The sequence below is a fragment of the Anser brachyrhynchus genome, assembly GCF_964034855.1.
Source record: "Anser brachyrhynchus genome assembly, chromosome: 21".
NCBI classification, from domain to species: Eukaryota; Metazoa; Chordata; class Aves; order Anseriformes; family Anatidae; genus Anser; species Anser brachyrhynchus.
This window is the reverse complement of record NC_137714.1, coordinates 2,109,475-2,125,582: the sequence shown is the minus strand read 5'-3', so window position 1 is coordinate 2,125,582 and position 16,108 is coordinate 2,109,475. Positions and strand designations below refer to the sequence as shown.

Here is a 16,108-nt window from a genome sequence, read left to right as displayed (position 1 = left end):
GCCTTCAGCTGCACCATCCTAAAAATTAAATGTGCGTTGGAGGGGAGAGATGAAGAGGAGGAAGGGAACGGCTCTGTGGAGGGCTTTGCTTTAACTGCACCGCTTGTGCTGCAATTGGCTTCAGCAAGCTCGCCCAGGCACTGCCGGAGCAATGGTGATGCTCCACAAAAGTGGGCTGGGAGGCGGCTGGCCGGGAAGGTAATGCAGCCACGGGGGAGCTTGGATTTAATGGCAAAAGAAAGGAAGGAAAACCTCACTTTGAGGGCATCGTCGGGATCTGAGCACCTCACATTACAGCCCCACACCAGGTCCCCCCCTTTTTCACAAAGCTCTTCATCCACCAAAGCTGTTGGCTTTGGTGTCCCAACAGCTATCCCTGCACACACATTTCTCTAGTCCTGTACATACACGAGTGTCAGGGCAGGCTATTTTGTGCTAGAGGACAGCTAAAGAGGCTCTCAGTGACCTTGGATAGGTCACTTCACCTGCCACATGATACTTTTGATGCTTACACTGCCCTAATCACTGGAGCCACATTGCCACTAGCCAGTAAGGAGGTACCCATCTCACAGCTGGAAATACCTCGATTGTGGGTACCTTGTTAGGAGTGCCTGAAATAATAAAACGGGACAAAGATCTGCATATATGCAATACAGCCACAACATTATTCTCTTCATTCCTGCTCTATTTCCAAGCACTCCTACTGAATTTAGCAGGTTGAGACTGTAACAGGCCACAATCTAGTTCTGTGATGTTGGTATCTCCTTGCTCTTTTTTCCACCTGCTTGTGAAACCAGCCCCTTGGCAGAACTCAAAATATTGCAGCAATAAGCAGCTTTTCTATGCTATTGAAAATAAAAGTATTAATGCACCTGATCAGACTACCTAAACAAACAGAAATCTATCTTGGCTAAGGAGACAAAGCAGAGCCAGAATAAAAGTCATACAGGAAAATAAGTTCATAAGCTAGAAAGAGGAGTCCTTGTGCGGCCCATAACTAAATAATTACGTACGTCAGAGCTCCTATTGCAACAGGACAGACAGAATCACACAGAATCACAGAATGTTAGGGATTGGAAGGGACCCTGAAAGATCATCTAGTCCAATCCCCAGAAGGTGTGATTCTGCCCAGTGCATCTATAGCAGAGCCTCTGGGTAGAGCAAAGTCAGATGAGGACGTGGCAGAGGGCTCTGCTGTTGTTCTTAGCCATGGCACATCTGTTGGAGCAGTGCGGGTGGGACTGCACACCCCCCAGAAGCACGCTAGCATCCAGGTGGCATACCAAGGATCAGCAAGACACAGCCATTTATTCAGAGCATGTTCCCTGCACTGCACCTGCAGTCAACAGCTTCAAAAGCAAGAGCTGAAACTCTCCCTGACTTCTTAGCATCTGCCTTTCCCTCTGGCAGAAAGCAAACAAAACCCATCAAAATGCAAACAAGACTATGGAAAGCCTGAAACAGGGAGACACAGTGGTAGCATCACAGACACAGAATTGCATTGCCTAGATTTTTCTTCCTAATGTGAAAACCAGAACAGCCTTTTCTCTCTCTTCTTGGAAAATGATGAAGTCTTGAGCTCACAACGAGAAAGAGATACATATTTGTGTGCAGAATAAGCCCCACTCACCTCCAAGCCTATTCAATAGCAAGTGGAACTGCAAAGAGGGGACAGAGGTGTTTCGAATTCATCTCTCACCCCCCCTCCCCTGTCCAAGCGCATTCCCAGATAAAAAAATAAAATAAAATAAATAAATAAATAAAATAAATAAAACAAAACAAAATAAAATAAAATAATTGACACAGCCCATACAATAAACCTTGGGTTTCCCCCTCCCTCCCCTTTCCAACCGGTAAACTCCCCATTCTCCAGCATTTGCTCATGCCTGTGCGGCTGTATTACAGTTTAACATAGTTTAGAGGGCTGTGGTGTGGAGCAGAGGCAGAAAACGAATCACATAATAGTTGATATGCGTTTTAATCAAGTAATTCGGCCCAAGCAGAATGATAGTGCCTGTTGGTGGGGTGCCCTTGAATACCAAACAGACTGGGTAGCGGGCCTAGGAAAATGAAAAAGTCATTTACAGCTCAGCTGGGGACTGCAGTGTTCAGCAAAGCATTAGTGTGGGGGCCTTAGGAGATAAAGGTTTGGGTATTTCTCTTTTCTTTTTTTTTTTTTTTTTTTTAATTCAGGCACTGAACTGGCCAGCTGTAACCAAAGCACAGACTGAGGTAATGCCCATTATGGATTGTACAACTTCGAAATAATACAGTGGAGCTGATGCTCTCAAACAGGGGTGCAGGGAGACAGAGGCAGAGTGTATGCCTAGGGGGAACATACAAAGGTGAAGGTCAAATTGAGAGATGTTTCGCCACTAGATAATTCCCTCATCATGTCAAGATCTCTTCTGAATAAGCATGGTCTCATGTGGAAGGAGAAGCCGCAGGAAGGACAGAGGGAGGAATCCTGGAGGTTTAATAGACGAAGAGGAAGCACTTGTACAAGGCACTCAGGCGTGCACACCTCCTGTAGTGGCTGAGGGGATGCAGCCGGCCAGCAGGACAGCCCCAGTGAGAACCACACCACCTGTTCTGGCTTGGAACTAGCGGTCTGACTTCCTTCGTGCCTCAATCCCAGGGATTCAGCCCGGAGGAGCCCCACATTTATGTGTGGGGCTTGAAGACAAGACCTGGATCAGTCTGGCAAGCTTTACCTGGTTCTGGCTGTCCTACTTCCCCAAGCACTCAGCCCAAAGTTACTTTCCTCCCAGCTCTGCCGGAATTTGCCTCATAACTCAGCCTGGTTCGGGGCCTTTAAGAAAACTCTTATATGAGAGTATCTCACCTGGCACTTGACCATGAAATATATACGTGCCTCTAAACAAGATAAACTTCTCCTTGGTCAGGGTGCTTAGGATGCACAGGGGTCCGGAATTCACCTCCATTTGCCATTACAACTTGTCTGCATCTCTTTGAACAAGTAACCTCTGGGCTCAGATCCAGCCAGGTTTTTAGGAATAACTACAAGTAGGGCGCTGCAAGGCTTTGGAAAGAAAAAGCTAGAGGGCTCGTTTTCCTTGGGAGAGTCATGTAGCACTTGCATCTTGCCAAGGTGAGGACTTGCATGGAGAAAGGATGCAGCCAACAGAAGCTCTCCTCTGCACTGCTCTTGGTGCTGACCGCAGCTATCCCAGGCAGCCCGCTCAGGCTGGGAACATAACTTCCAGCTTTGAGCCCAAGGTAAGCTAGATGAGGGCTTTTCCAGCCCCACAGAGGAGCAGGAATTGCATCCCTGACCATTTGCTCATTCCTAATCCGTGCCACGCATACAGACGAAGCACGCTTCTTTGCTGACGTACACCAGTGCAGCTCTGGTAAAAGCCAGGAAGCCGTACTCCTTTATCTCGGGGGAGGGATCCGGCCCCGGAGGCTCCATCTACTCTGCATGTGAAAGTCGTAAGAGACATCAGGGCCCCAGCAAACCCCACTGCAAATCAGGGCCTGGCAGCCGAGGTACCAGCTGTGGTGCCCCCACGCAAGGACACATGGTCACAAAAAACACAACATACTCTGTTCCTTGCGAGTAGTGAACAAAACCAAATCATCCAGAACATTTGGAGAAAGATAGGGAGGGAGGCAGGGAAAAAGAGAGCCTATGTCTACAACAGCCTTTGTTAATTCCCAGCACTGGTCTGAACATAAACAGATGGAATATCCATCAACTCCAGTCGTCTTTTCTTTTCTTTCAACTTTTTTTCTAGTTCTCGCCTCCCTGCCCCCTCCACCCCTAACACTCTTTCTTCTGGCTTTTGTTTGGCCTTTTAAAGAACCCCGAGGTAATGAGGCCTGCCCCAACTCCCCAGCACATCTGTGAAGTCCATAAAAGGCCCCTTTTTCACTTCAATATTCATAGCCGCGTGTTTGTAGCAGGCGCAGGATCCAGCGGAGGGCTGCACGAGAGAGTCTGCAGGGGCTTGCTGGCTCCTCTACTTGAATTGAAATGATGTAGTCAGAGAGGCATCAATAGCGCTCCCGAAAATGGGAAGCAAAGGGAAACCAGCTGGGATACAGGGGAAAGGAGCAGAATAAAAGGTCTGATCACTTTTTCTGGAGTTTTCCCTTTTTAGCTTTCTTCCCTCTTTAGCATCATCTCTCCAGTTCCCTTAAAACAATTTCTCGCAGATGTACGGAAGTCGATGGAGCAGTGCAAACACGTCCTGGTCGAGGGGCTGAGCTGCAGAGAGTTGCACGGGGGTGCCCGGGGTGCTGGAAGCCTGCTAGCATTAAGGATGGGAGAGCTGATCCTGCCTTGATTTACCTATCAAAGAAGCAAGCAAACCCAGGCCAGATCACTGGGCCTGCAGCACAGGAAGCCAGGCCCTTTAGCCAGGCAAGGAGGACTGGCACAGAGGTACATGGGGCTGAGGAAAGCTCCCGATACCCTGACCCGAGGGAGAAAACGCACCCATTTCGCTTGGCACTCTGCGTCCTGCTTCAGCCCTGCTCCTGGCAGAGGTACCCAGGCTAAGTACTAATACTATGTTTCTGCCATGCCTTGACAGGCCTGAAGCTCCAGCTGGGGGCCAAAGAGATGCAAGGACACGCTGGTGGTGCCCAGCTGGCTGTAATCCCACTCTGTGCTCTACCCATGCTGCTTTTCCCCCAGCAGCAAGAGTACACAACATCACAGCCACTATAATGAGGGGGGGGGAACCTCCAGGAGCCCATTGCACCAGTTTGACTCCTCATTCTGTGCACAATGCAATACCTGACCCCTCCCTGCATGCGCTCCAACCACCCTCTGAGGGTGCCCGGAGGTAAAAGCACCACAATAGAAAAGGTCCTGTGCTATCCAAACACCTTCAGGAAAACAACGCTCAGATCCACAGGAGCGAGATGTTGAATGGAGCCCAGCCAAATGACTAGCACCTCCAGGCAGTTTTTGCCCTTACACCTTGGTTCTGATATTGGGAACGCGTGCCTTTGTCCCAGCCCCAAGCCCTCGTCCTTAACCTAATCCGGTGCTTTTCCTTAGAATTTTCCCCGACGCCAGCTGAGCAAGAAGCAGCACACTAATGTCTCAGCCACTGGTGGTATCTAAAGCAAAATTTACCTTCCTCCAGCACAGGAGTGAAATCCACTCGGCACAGCACGCTCAGCGCATCGCCCGTGCACAGACATGCTATCTTTGGTGCCCAGCATCCTAGTGAGGTGCACAAATCCAGGTTTCACAGATGCGTGTCTGGGACAACCTCTGTTCCTCCTGACTTTGTCCCAGTACCCCTCTGCTCACGTACCTGAAGTGCTGCCACCCTTCCTGGTACAGTCCTGGGCCCCACGCGCTCTGCCAGCACATCTCAATCTCAGCTGATGGCTGCCTTGCTATCCTTGCCCTGGGGTCCCTGCACAGCTCTATCACTGCTCCTCTATCCCAGTTTGTGACAAGTTCTTTTATTTTCATCCTCAACCCCCGTATAGCTCTGCCAGTGGCCCTTAATCTTGTCCCGTAGTTCCTCTGCTGTTCCAGCTCTGGGCCTTCCTGGCTGGATACATCGAGTTAAAGACCTTTCAATATAAGACTCTTTCAGGAAAGATAAACAAATTTAACCTCATAAACCTTTCCCAACCCTGAAAAACCAGCCTGTGAGAATGAGGCACCAGAGACCACTTAACCACACATGAGAAACACATTCCTCCTGCTGTTTGCAAGCCCTGCTTCATTTATCTGAATGTCAGAGCGACTGCCTGAAGCCAAGAGGTGTGTGAGAGTGGGCACGAGCAGCCACTTTGCTTCCTTTACTTTGTCTTCTGCCGGGTCTGTGGAAGCAGAGGGAAGCAGTAAGAGTCATTAAGGCAGGTGTCTCAGGAGAATATCTGATTCTTTTTCCCCTCTTCTGCTTCCTTCCCCTTCCCGTGCCCTTACGCTTTATGCATACTCACTGCATGCATACACATCCTCTCTTGCTCCACCGCTTCCACTTGCTTCCCTGGTCTCTCTGCTGTGCTCCTGCTGACTCCTCTGTCTTTCTCTCTCTATTTATAACCCTCCCCTGCCTACTTTTCTCCCAACGCACACTAACACTCACAGCTTTACATTAATTTCAGCCCACAGAGAAAACTCCAAAGTGCATGAATGATAACAGCTCCAGGAGAAAAAGGCCCACAAGCAGAGCGTGCCCCTCATCAGGTTGGCCAACAGCAACTTTGGCTGCTGCTGAAAATGTGTTGAGAAGCTGGACTGTGACATTTGCCTGCAATTGAACCCCTCTGCTTGTCTCTGCTGCTCTCTGCTAGCTGAGCTGGGAGAAGAAAGAGAAGAAAGAAAAGCATAGGGAGGAGAGAATGCAAGTGACAGAAAGAAGGATTGAATGAAGGAGTGAAAAGAAAGAAAGATATCCCTGCGCCGCTTGGTCCTTTATCAGCCCTGTCATCTGGTGCAGGGCCCTGCACGCATTGTCTCACCTTGGACAAAACAAAAAGGCGTTTTTGTGCAGATTCCTTTAGAGCTGCCAGAGCCCGCACCTTAGGGGGTCGCTCAAGGCTGAATGTGCAGCTGACAGCCCTGTGCAGCCCGATGTGATATCAATAAACTCCGACACGTCAACTCTTCAGCACAGCTCATGTGGAAGGTACGGCTTGAATATTAAAACCTCCAGCGGCCGGGAAATACGCTCGGGGTGGAGAGAGGGGAGGAGGTGGCTCAGAGCAAGATGAGGTTGGCGAACGAGGGGGCAGTGTTAGCAAAAGCTAGGGGCAAGGCAGCCAAAAAAATCACCATTACAGATCTGCTACCTGCTGTCTGTGTAACTATTCAGTGTCTTTGCTCTTCTTCTTGACCACCGGTGAGGCTTGTGAGATGGCTTCCACTACAGGTCTTGGGACAGGGATTCTCTGCCGGGAACCGAGCTGGGCAGGAGTCCAGCAGCCAAAAGAGAACCTGAGCTCACCTGCTCAGTATTCTGCCCTGCCTCTTGCTTGGTGGACATTTGCTTCAGTCATGTGTGTACAAGGGAGCAAATACCCCGCCTCTGGGCACACTGCTCTTTATCACGCGATGCTGCTCCACGGCATCGACCGGTGACAAGGTCCCAGCTGAGCTGCTGGCAAAGCTTCCAGCCCAGAGCGACAAGTGCCTGTTTTGCCAGTGGGATACTGAAGCATGGTAACAACTTTTTGCTACTTCTGACACCCTAACAATAAGCCTTCCAGAAGAGTAGGAACAGCAACATGACAGAAGTACCGGTGCCCATTCGTGCCTGCTAGCACTGGCTGCAAAACATTCTCTACTGATACTTTCCACCACTAGGTTCCAGAGCGAACACACCCAGCCGAAACAGCAGAGGCAGCTCACTCCACAGAACTCAAGTGTGTCAAGCTCAGAGCCAGGCGAGGCTCTCTGAAGACTACATAATATCCACGGCCTCTATTTCAGCTCAGATGACAGCTCTGAAGTTTTAATTTTGACACGAAGGTTAGAACACATTTTTCCTGAATTAAATACTTGGAGCTCCCCTTGGGAGAGGGGAACAATCCCACCACCAGGAGCAGAGCTGTGCCAAGCATGTCCTTCAGTCCTGACAAAGGCAAGACACAACTGCTGCATGAGGCCATGACCAGGACAGGACAGTAAGTTTCAAAGCCTAGCTCCAGCCCTACAGAGGAGCTTTACTGGGAGGTAGATAACTATATATGCATAATATTCTGTGTTTTTTATCTGCCAAGAATTCCTCAGGATACATGACTTCATTCTTCAGCTATTTAAAAATGTAACAAGGGATCTTTCAAGGGCTTGTGATGATCTCTTTCCCTCTTGGATTGTGATTCTATGAGGCAACTGTGCCCTGACAGACACACAGCATAAGCTGAAACCCTTCACAACTGCTTCTTGCTTAGGAATTCAAGATGAGGAACAAAGTCAAAAACATTTCCCACCACCATTAAAGCAGAGAGATGTGTTCAGCAGAGCTCTGCTCTTACAGATGGAGAGACCGAACATGTGCAGAACACTGCTTTTGCCTGTCAGTCACTGATGGGAACAGGTACATTTGTCACCGGATCTATTTTGGTTAGAACAGTGCAGATATCGAGATTTTCAGTTCAACAGCCAAATTCCCCAAATGCAGGGAGGTGGTTGGTGTATTCCAGGATAACCTTAAGTAACATCTGTTCGAGTGGACTTTTTGTTTGTTTGTTTTGTTGGGGGTGTGCGTTCTTTTAAAATCTTTTGTTTACTTTTCTTTTTTTTTAAAACCCAGGTAGTCAAAACAGCTCAGCTGACCTGAAATGAAAAACTTCAGTTCAATGTTGACCACGTGCCCTTTGACAGTTCCAGAAGTTAATGCAGCCAAGCGTTGCCCTGCTGTTTAGAGACACGGGACACAAAGCTTGGTGTCCTTCGTATTTGGCCAAAAACAGAAGCATCACATAGGAATATTAACGGTCTGCAACCTAGTGCAGGGGCTGGATATGGCAGATAACAAGCGGCATCACTGAGTGTTTCTTAAGTTGGGCAGACATTAAGTGGGGAGTTTATAAGGTGCCTAACATCCAACAGGTGGCTCCTCGGTGACTACAGCTGTGCAAATGGGAGAGCGTTTGTGTGCCTGCTTCTCTGGGACCTGCACGGACACACGCAATCTTCTGTGACTCCAGCTAATTTCTGGCAGCAAGGTGGTGGCCATGTCAAAAATCCCATGAGCTACGTGTAGGACGGACACAACGAACAAACCGATTCTGAGCAAAGATTGGAAATAAAATAGGTGCTGGCAACTCTCTCTCTCAAAAAAAAAAAAAAAGTCAGAAACCCACAGAAACCTACTCGAAAACCAAGCAGTGAAGTGGTACAAGAAGGAAGTTCTCACCCTCAGCTTGAACAGACACACCAAGTGCACAAACAGTCACAAGAAAAATATTTTTCCAGCTACTGAGGAGCCTGCATGAGAATCACCCACCCTCCAAGGGGCTTGGTAATATGTAAGTTAGTTCCACGCCACGTAATTTTGAAAGCTGAGCACTGACCATGCAAAAGCCTAACCCCTTTCATCCACCCCTTCTTCCCAACCAAATTTTACAGACCAGAGAAAATTAGCTGGAATGTTTAATGAACCTTTTGATATTCATACTTCTTCAGCTGGTAAATAATTTCATTCTGCACGCTGAGGACATTCAGGGTGCAAGCATGGAGATTTTCCTCTTGGGATAGAGCAAGCTGGCTTAGCTAAATTAAGAAATTACCTCCCCTGAAATTTGAAACACTTCAAAAATGCAGTTGCCTGCATTGTCCAGATTCTCTGTGTTTTGGGGTGTAAAGCATTAACTGTTACTTGTATTTCTGTAGTTCCTACAGCCCATTCCTAGGGTTAGGTGGGAATTTTGCACTGTACTGAAGCAAATATGGACAAATGATGGCAGAAGGACCTGACAAGGGAAATAGATGGTGGAAATTCATTTTACAGGTCTAAAACAAGACTAGAAATAAAACATGGATGTCCTGGCTCCCAGGCAGCTGCTAGGTGCATTGGCTGGGGTGTTATAATCTAAAAAATATCAAAAAATTCACGGCTTGGTCCAATTCCTCACACCTCGCCAGATGCACTGCATAACTCCTCCTGTATCAAGCCTCAAACTCCTGCTTCGGTGAAAACACACCTTTTTGAAAGACACCACTTTGCTGAATATCACCTACAGCTCTAACACATTATTCACGTAATTGATTAGCCAGCCCTTCTTACTTCAACACTTCCCCTCCATGCCTAAAGATCCCTATTTCATGCTTCAGAAAACCCAGACAGACCAAGCTCTTGGGCTGCACGAGTTTGTTGGACAGCCCCATCGCTGTCAGCAGCAGCAGCAAGGCAGACCCTGCAACTAACCAGCGAGCAGAGCACTCAGATGCCATCTAGCAAATCCAACTGGTCAGCAAAGGCCTGAACTCAAAGGTGCCCTTTGAGAGCAGGAGTGTTGATTTGTTTTGGTGGATGTTTTCTAAACAGACAAGCCAAAAGTAAGACAACTTCCTCCACAATGCAAAATAAACCACACGATAGGGCAGTCAGAAGCAGTAAGCAACAGACCTAAACATGAAACCTTGGTAAAATGCGTCCTGAAGAGCTGGACCATACTGCCAGGATATTAATTTTAACCCTGGACGTGACGTGGTTTCGAGGAGAAACCCCACCGGGATATTCAATCACTGGGCTCCGATCGGCAGCAGCAGGAGCCGGCCCTGTTCTGGGAATGGCGGGGCTGCCCCAGGTCACGTAGCCACCGCTCCACTCCCCACTGCGAGGGGCCCCAGCGCTGGATATTTGCAACCGGCTTTAGCGTCACAGTGGGAGCTGGAGAGGACTTACCAGCCCTTTGTGCTGGATACGCTTTTCGGTCCAATGCTGCCAGCGCTATCACTATTAGAAATGCCACCAGAATACAGGATAGATTTTCCACTCCCTTCTCATCCATTATCTTATCTGTCTGTATTGTCCCCTGTTTGGTATTGGGCTCAGGGACAGCTGACACACACACATAGACACAACTCAAGAAGTTCCAGCAAGCCTTGAACCTCGTCGCACGGGCCATGACAGGGCCTTTTGAAGGCACGCTTTGCACACTGTGTCTCTGCGATCTGCGCGAGATGCTGATATTTCTGGGAACGACTTTCAAAGCGCCGCACACGCCCCATACCTACTAAGTATTAGGTGGAGGCACCCATCTCAACCCAGCGGAGACCAACCGCTCCCTTTGTACCTAAGAACAATCTTCCCCTCGTTGATTATGAAAGATTTTGCCTCGTGCTGACCCCATGGGAGCTTTGTCGCACGAGGTGCCGAACAGAGCCATGAAAAAGCGCGGTACCTGCTCCACAAGCCAGGGTCAGCCAAATCTGGCATGGATGCCCTCTGAGAGCTGGGGCAAAAACATTTGTGCTCTGCTTAAGTTCTTTTAGTTTGTAACAACAGGCCGCAGCCAACCTTAGAAAAACAGTAGGAGCAGTACAGATTTTTCTTTACTGGAAGTGTAATCCAACATTTATATTATTTTGGTTTTCTGCAGAAATTCACTTGGATCAACTTCATACCCAGACGACAGAAATGTCTCACAAAAATTGAAGTTTCCATCAAAAACATGTACAAACTAGATCAGGTGCATACTTTGGTATATAAAAAGTGCCTGCATTTATAAAAATAAGAATTTTTAGAGTCAGAAATAATATTTAGATTTAAAATATTTTTGTAGCCCATAGCAATGATAACAAATTATAAGGAATTATTTAAGTGTAACAGTTTTCACTAAACCAAAGTTACATTCTTTAAATTGGAGCCCATTCTAAACCCTTAGATTTCAAAGTTTTTGTTGATGGCACTCAAGATTATTTCCCAAACCTGCACAATGTCACCCTCTGCTGACGCATTCAAATATAAGTTTTTATAAAAAAAGAAAAGAGATAAGCGGTCAATTTAGTCCATAAGCCTGCCTCTGACAGTTCCCAAGGGCTGAGACTTCCTGGCCGAGGCATCGGCTACCCTGTAATTATCTCCTACACCGTTCACTCAGCGGAAGCGATGGTGATCTGCCCAACGCCAGTGAACTCATAGCTGACTTGCACAAAAATCTAGATCAGTTTCTTAATTAAAAATAGCGTTGCAGTGCGCAGGATCCACCTGGGGCAGCGTCTAAAAGTTCAGCTGCTATCTAAGGTATCTTGAAAACGCTGGGCTGAAAAAAGTCTCTCATGAACCACACAGAAATCAACATAAGAAAGATACTTACATTGATAAAAAGAGAAGAAAAATCCACAAACACTTCATTACTTGATGGCAAGATTCTGCTATGAGAATTGAAAGCCTAAGAGGAATTAGAAGCCAGCTAAGTAAGGCCATGAATAACTATTATTTGTTAGAAAAGATTTTATATTCATGAGACAAGGCCGGAGTCCCCTTTTCCACCTTCACCCTGCATTGTCTTACTGTGCAGAGGCGCTCACCCACTTGGTTTAACATTCTGTCTGCACACAAAAAGCACTGATTTAACACCATTCTCTCAGCACTTTCTAAGCCCTGTTCCATAAGCTTTAATTTGAGATAGAAATTAAACTCAGATGTTTTCATCTGGTACTTCCTGGGTCCAAAGAGCCAGGTAAATTTAAATACAGCAATACATACAACTTACTAGCAAGGCATGCACCAAAATAGTGTGACAAGTGGGGTAAGGCCAATATTTACCATATACCAATAATGTTTAGGCCTTTTAATATGCTATGCATGATACCTAAAGGGGATGACACCTAAATCTGGACTGTTCAACAGGCAAAAAAGGCTGCACCTATAGTTTCCATCTCACATCCCCATCCCCAGGGCATTCCTCATAGGCACTGACAGTAAAGACAACATAAAGGAGGCAAGATATTTTGCTGTGCTCCAAATGACCATGAGAGGGGAGATGTGGAGATTAGGAACTGTGCTGGGGGAAGTGTGATCCCTGCATCCACCTGGATGACAGCTTTTTTCTCTGGTCAGACTGTTCATTTGGTGAAAACTGCCTCCTACGACTCCTTCTGCCCATCACTGCTCTCTCCTAAGCCAGGGATAACGAAATAACAGAGCTCACGAAGAAGGCTAGGAGGCTTTTTGTTTGTTTGTTTTGTTTTGTTTTCCTAACCCCTCAGAAACCCTAACATCCTCTGAAACAAACCCAACAACAACTCAGCTGGTCTTCCCTTTATTATTGTTGGAGAGATTTCCTCCAGCCCCTCCCTCCCTATGGATCTGCTGCTAATAAGAATCGTGTAAGTTTGCTGTACACCTGCCAGATAGTCAGATGGGCCCAGGAGCCAGCTTGTGTGGTGGTTGTTTTTCCTGGAAGAGACAGGCTGCAAAGGCAGGGAGTGCTGCAACACCAGGGCTGGAAAACACAGCAGGAGACACACCACACACCGCCACACCTCACAGCACCGCACTGGGAGCAGGAATAAAAGGGATGGAGGAGAACAGAAGCACACAGGAACGAACGTTCGCACTCAGTAAGCAATGCCCTCAGAGGCTGTTAGAAAGCAAACCCTACCTCATCGATGTGCTTGGCAGAGAGAGGAGTTCAGCAGAGGCTGAACTTAACACAGGACTTGCTGCACGTTCCTCTTACCGCACTCCCCCCTGCCCAGCGCAGACATTTGGCCTGAGCACAGCTGCACACATGGGGCTGTGCTAACACATCAGACCCTTCAGGGAGCGGAGCCAGGCAGGGGACAGGGTTAGCACCGACCACTGGAAGGGCCCTCACCTTGCCGAGGCTGCACCAGGGTGCTGGGTCTCTCCTGGCCCTGGAGATACTGGGGCAGTATCGCCCAGACTGGCTGGCCATGCTAGAACATGCAGGCCAACGGCTTGTAAGGCTGCCCCAGAGGCCCACAACACTGCAGCTGTCCTGACTGACCAGCCACAGCTGGCTAATTACCCAAATTAGGGCTACTTGACTGATTAATTACCTAGAGCAGGGCTGGTCAAAGAACAGCCTGCCAGGCCCTGCTCAGCACTGCCACACCTCAGTCTGGACACTGTGCTCGCTGGGGCCTGGAAGGTGCCGAGGGGGTAGAAGACACTCCATTTTCCCCTCAGCCAGAAGAAGGGAGGTTGCTGCCTTACCTCCTGTCTAGCTTGAAGGTCTTGAGTGCCTGAGGCGTCTGCTGTGAGGGAGCAGAGGGTGGCTGCACATGCGGGACTTGGGAATCCTTGAGTTTTGGGGGAGAAGATCTGAGAAATTATTCAAGAAGGGTGAAAGAAATGAGAGAAGAGGCTGGGTGGTGTTCAGGAAGCAAGAAGGACAAGCAGTTATAATCAGGGTGGGTTACACAGGGCCTGCAGGAGGAGGAGAATTTCGTTGTCTCCCTGAAGAGAGAGGTGCTGGCTTGTCGAGAAGGTGGATTTAGCAGCATAACTCTGAACGACTAAGAAAATGGGGAGGAAGAAACTTAACAGCAAGGAAAAAAAAAAAAGACTTAGTAGGTCATTTCTTGCACACGTCCATCAGCCTGAGGCTGTTCTTGCGAGTGAGAGTTTTTCCTTCAAAAGCTGATAGTTCAGTTTAAGTCCCAGTGCTTTCCCTACTGTCCAAATGCCACAAGAGAGGGAAATCTGGGACTTCACTAACCACTAAGTCCTACAATCCTTTTTTTTTTTTCTTCCCCTCCCTGTCCCTATTTCTTTTGATTCAGACAAAACTTCTGAAGTTGAGTGGACCAAATACGAGGGCGCTTACTCAACGCTCAATTCAGATGTCACTGGGGGTAAATCTCCATAATGCCAGCTGGCGCTTGCTTGAGTGAGCAGTCATTACTTTCTAAGTCAGCCGCCCCGGAAAATCTGCACCAGGCCTGCAGGAGGTGGCCCTGGTCAGTCTGAAGTGGTAAAGGAGCGAGTCTGCCATTGGGGAGAATGGGGTTTAGGTCCCTACGGACTTAAAAAATCTGATAGAATCTTTAAAAAATGTGTAGCTTCTGTTTTTGCTAGCTGTAAAGCATGGGGTGCAGCACAGTCTGCAGGGGAAGGCAGTTTGCAATACTCCGGTCGCGAGGCCAGACAAGCAGCTTCCTCTGTAAATTGTACCAACTAGACAACTCTGTTTGTCTTACAGCAGCCTGATCTGCTCCATTGAGTTGTCTGCGGAGAGCGTTAATTGTAATTTACGGAGGCTAAATTCCTAATAGTGGACTAGTTTAAAATCGCAGGCTCTGTCGAAATTACCGGTCCGCTGATTTAGAATGGTTAAAAATATGTCTTGCAGGCAGCTACCGACTGAGTGAGATGTACTTGATGTTTTTTTCACTCTGCAGGCAGGACCCCGTGCTTATTTCTTCCAGCTTAAACAGCATAGGACACATTAAAACAGAACAAAGCAAAAAGCCTGAAATGAAAACCTCGATAGTAGGAGGGGGGGAAAAGTTAGTGAAAACTCAATGAAGGCAACAGCCGTTTCTTCCCGCCTCAGGTCTGATTCAATCAGGTCTTTCAAAAGAAACTCCTGTCACCACAAACTGCCTTTTCATGCCAGATTCCTCCGGCTCCCCCTCTCTGCCCCATCCCAGCGACTTCCAACAGCACCGATCAATCTCCGAGCGACACCCTGCCCCCCCGCCCAGCTGCCTCCAGCCACCGCCGTTCCCAAGCAAAAGGCAGCTTCACCCAGGAAGGTGGTGGAAAAAATGTGGACAAATTTCTGATTTGCAACACTCTGTGAATGGGTTTATTGCCATTGTTTGAGTGCAAATGTATAAATAAAGCAAAACGAAGATTCCAGGGTGAGTCCGATGAAAAGCAGAAAACAAGAAATTTTATGGCCATAAGTGGCGTGGGCTAATGGTGATTTTTGAGGCACTGGACCATGGTAGTTACTTAGCTAAATGATTGCTGTGAAACCGGGCAAGAGGCTTATTTCTTAATTACTGTTACATATTATGTCAAGCTGACACTTCGAGGCGTGCTCGGGCACTGATAAAGTTAGCCAAAAAAAAAAAAAAAACAACCAACTACCAAGACACCCTTGCCATTCTGAGAGGCTGTTTTTAAAGCGTGTTTCTGGGAAGTGATGGCTGGCACTGGGAAAAGGCCGGGCTGGCCCCTGGAAAAGGGTATCCCAGACCCACGCTCTGCAACAGAACAGAGTTAACGGCAGCGCTTACCCCTACTAGATCCATAGGATAACAAGACTGGATAAATCTCTGGGAACCTGGCAGCCTTTCAGCTGGCTTGCTCACCGCTACCATAGCACTGCTCTGAGTGTCTTCGGCTAGCCCAGAGCAAAGCATAACCGCCCCAGTGTGGGAGCTGAGCAGGAAAGCCATAGGGGACCGAAGAGCCGAGAGGAGCAATGGCACGAGGATGCAGGAAGTGGACATCCCTGCTATCCAAACGCCTAGAAAGAGTGACAGCCAGATTTTCCTCTTGGCTGCACAGAGCCCAAGCATTGTAACTGGGAGCATGATTCAGCCCCGAGGAAGGACGCACACGGGATGGATCACGGAGCAAGACAAAGCAGCGTACTGACCCCATCTCAGTGGAGCTGCTCTCATTTCTGATGGCCACAGAGCTGATTCTGCTTATGCACAAAGCTCTCCAGAGCC

At 48.1% G+C, this 16,108-nt stretch overlaps 1 protein-coding gene and 1 long non-coding RNA gene across 3 annotated transcripts in view; both read right to left on the bottom strand.

The window, feature by feature from the left end:
- The window catches only part of PAX7 (paired box 7), a 107,079-nt gene that overhangs the window by 61,154 nt on the left and 29,817 nt on the right, over positions 1–16,108 (bottom strand). The gene's annotated exons all lie outside the window — the stretch shown is intronic.
- On the bottom strand, positions 2,227–13,361 carry LOC308181271. The gene is made up of 2 exons (XR_013941387.1): positions 13,273–13,361; positions 2,227–4,318 (listed from the first exon to the last, which is right to left on the bottom strand). It is a non-coding gene; the product is annotated as an uncharacterized lncRNA (long non-coding RNA).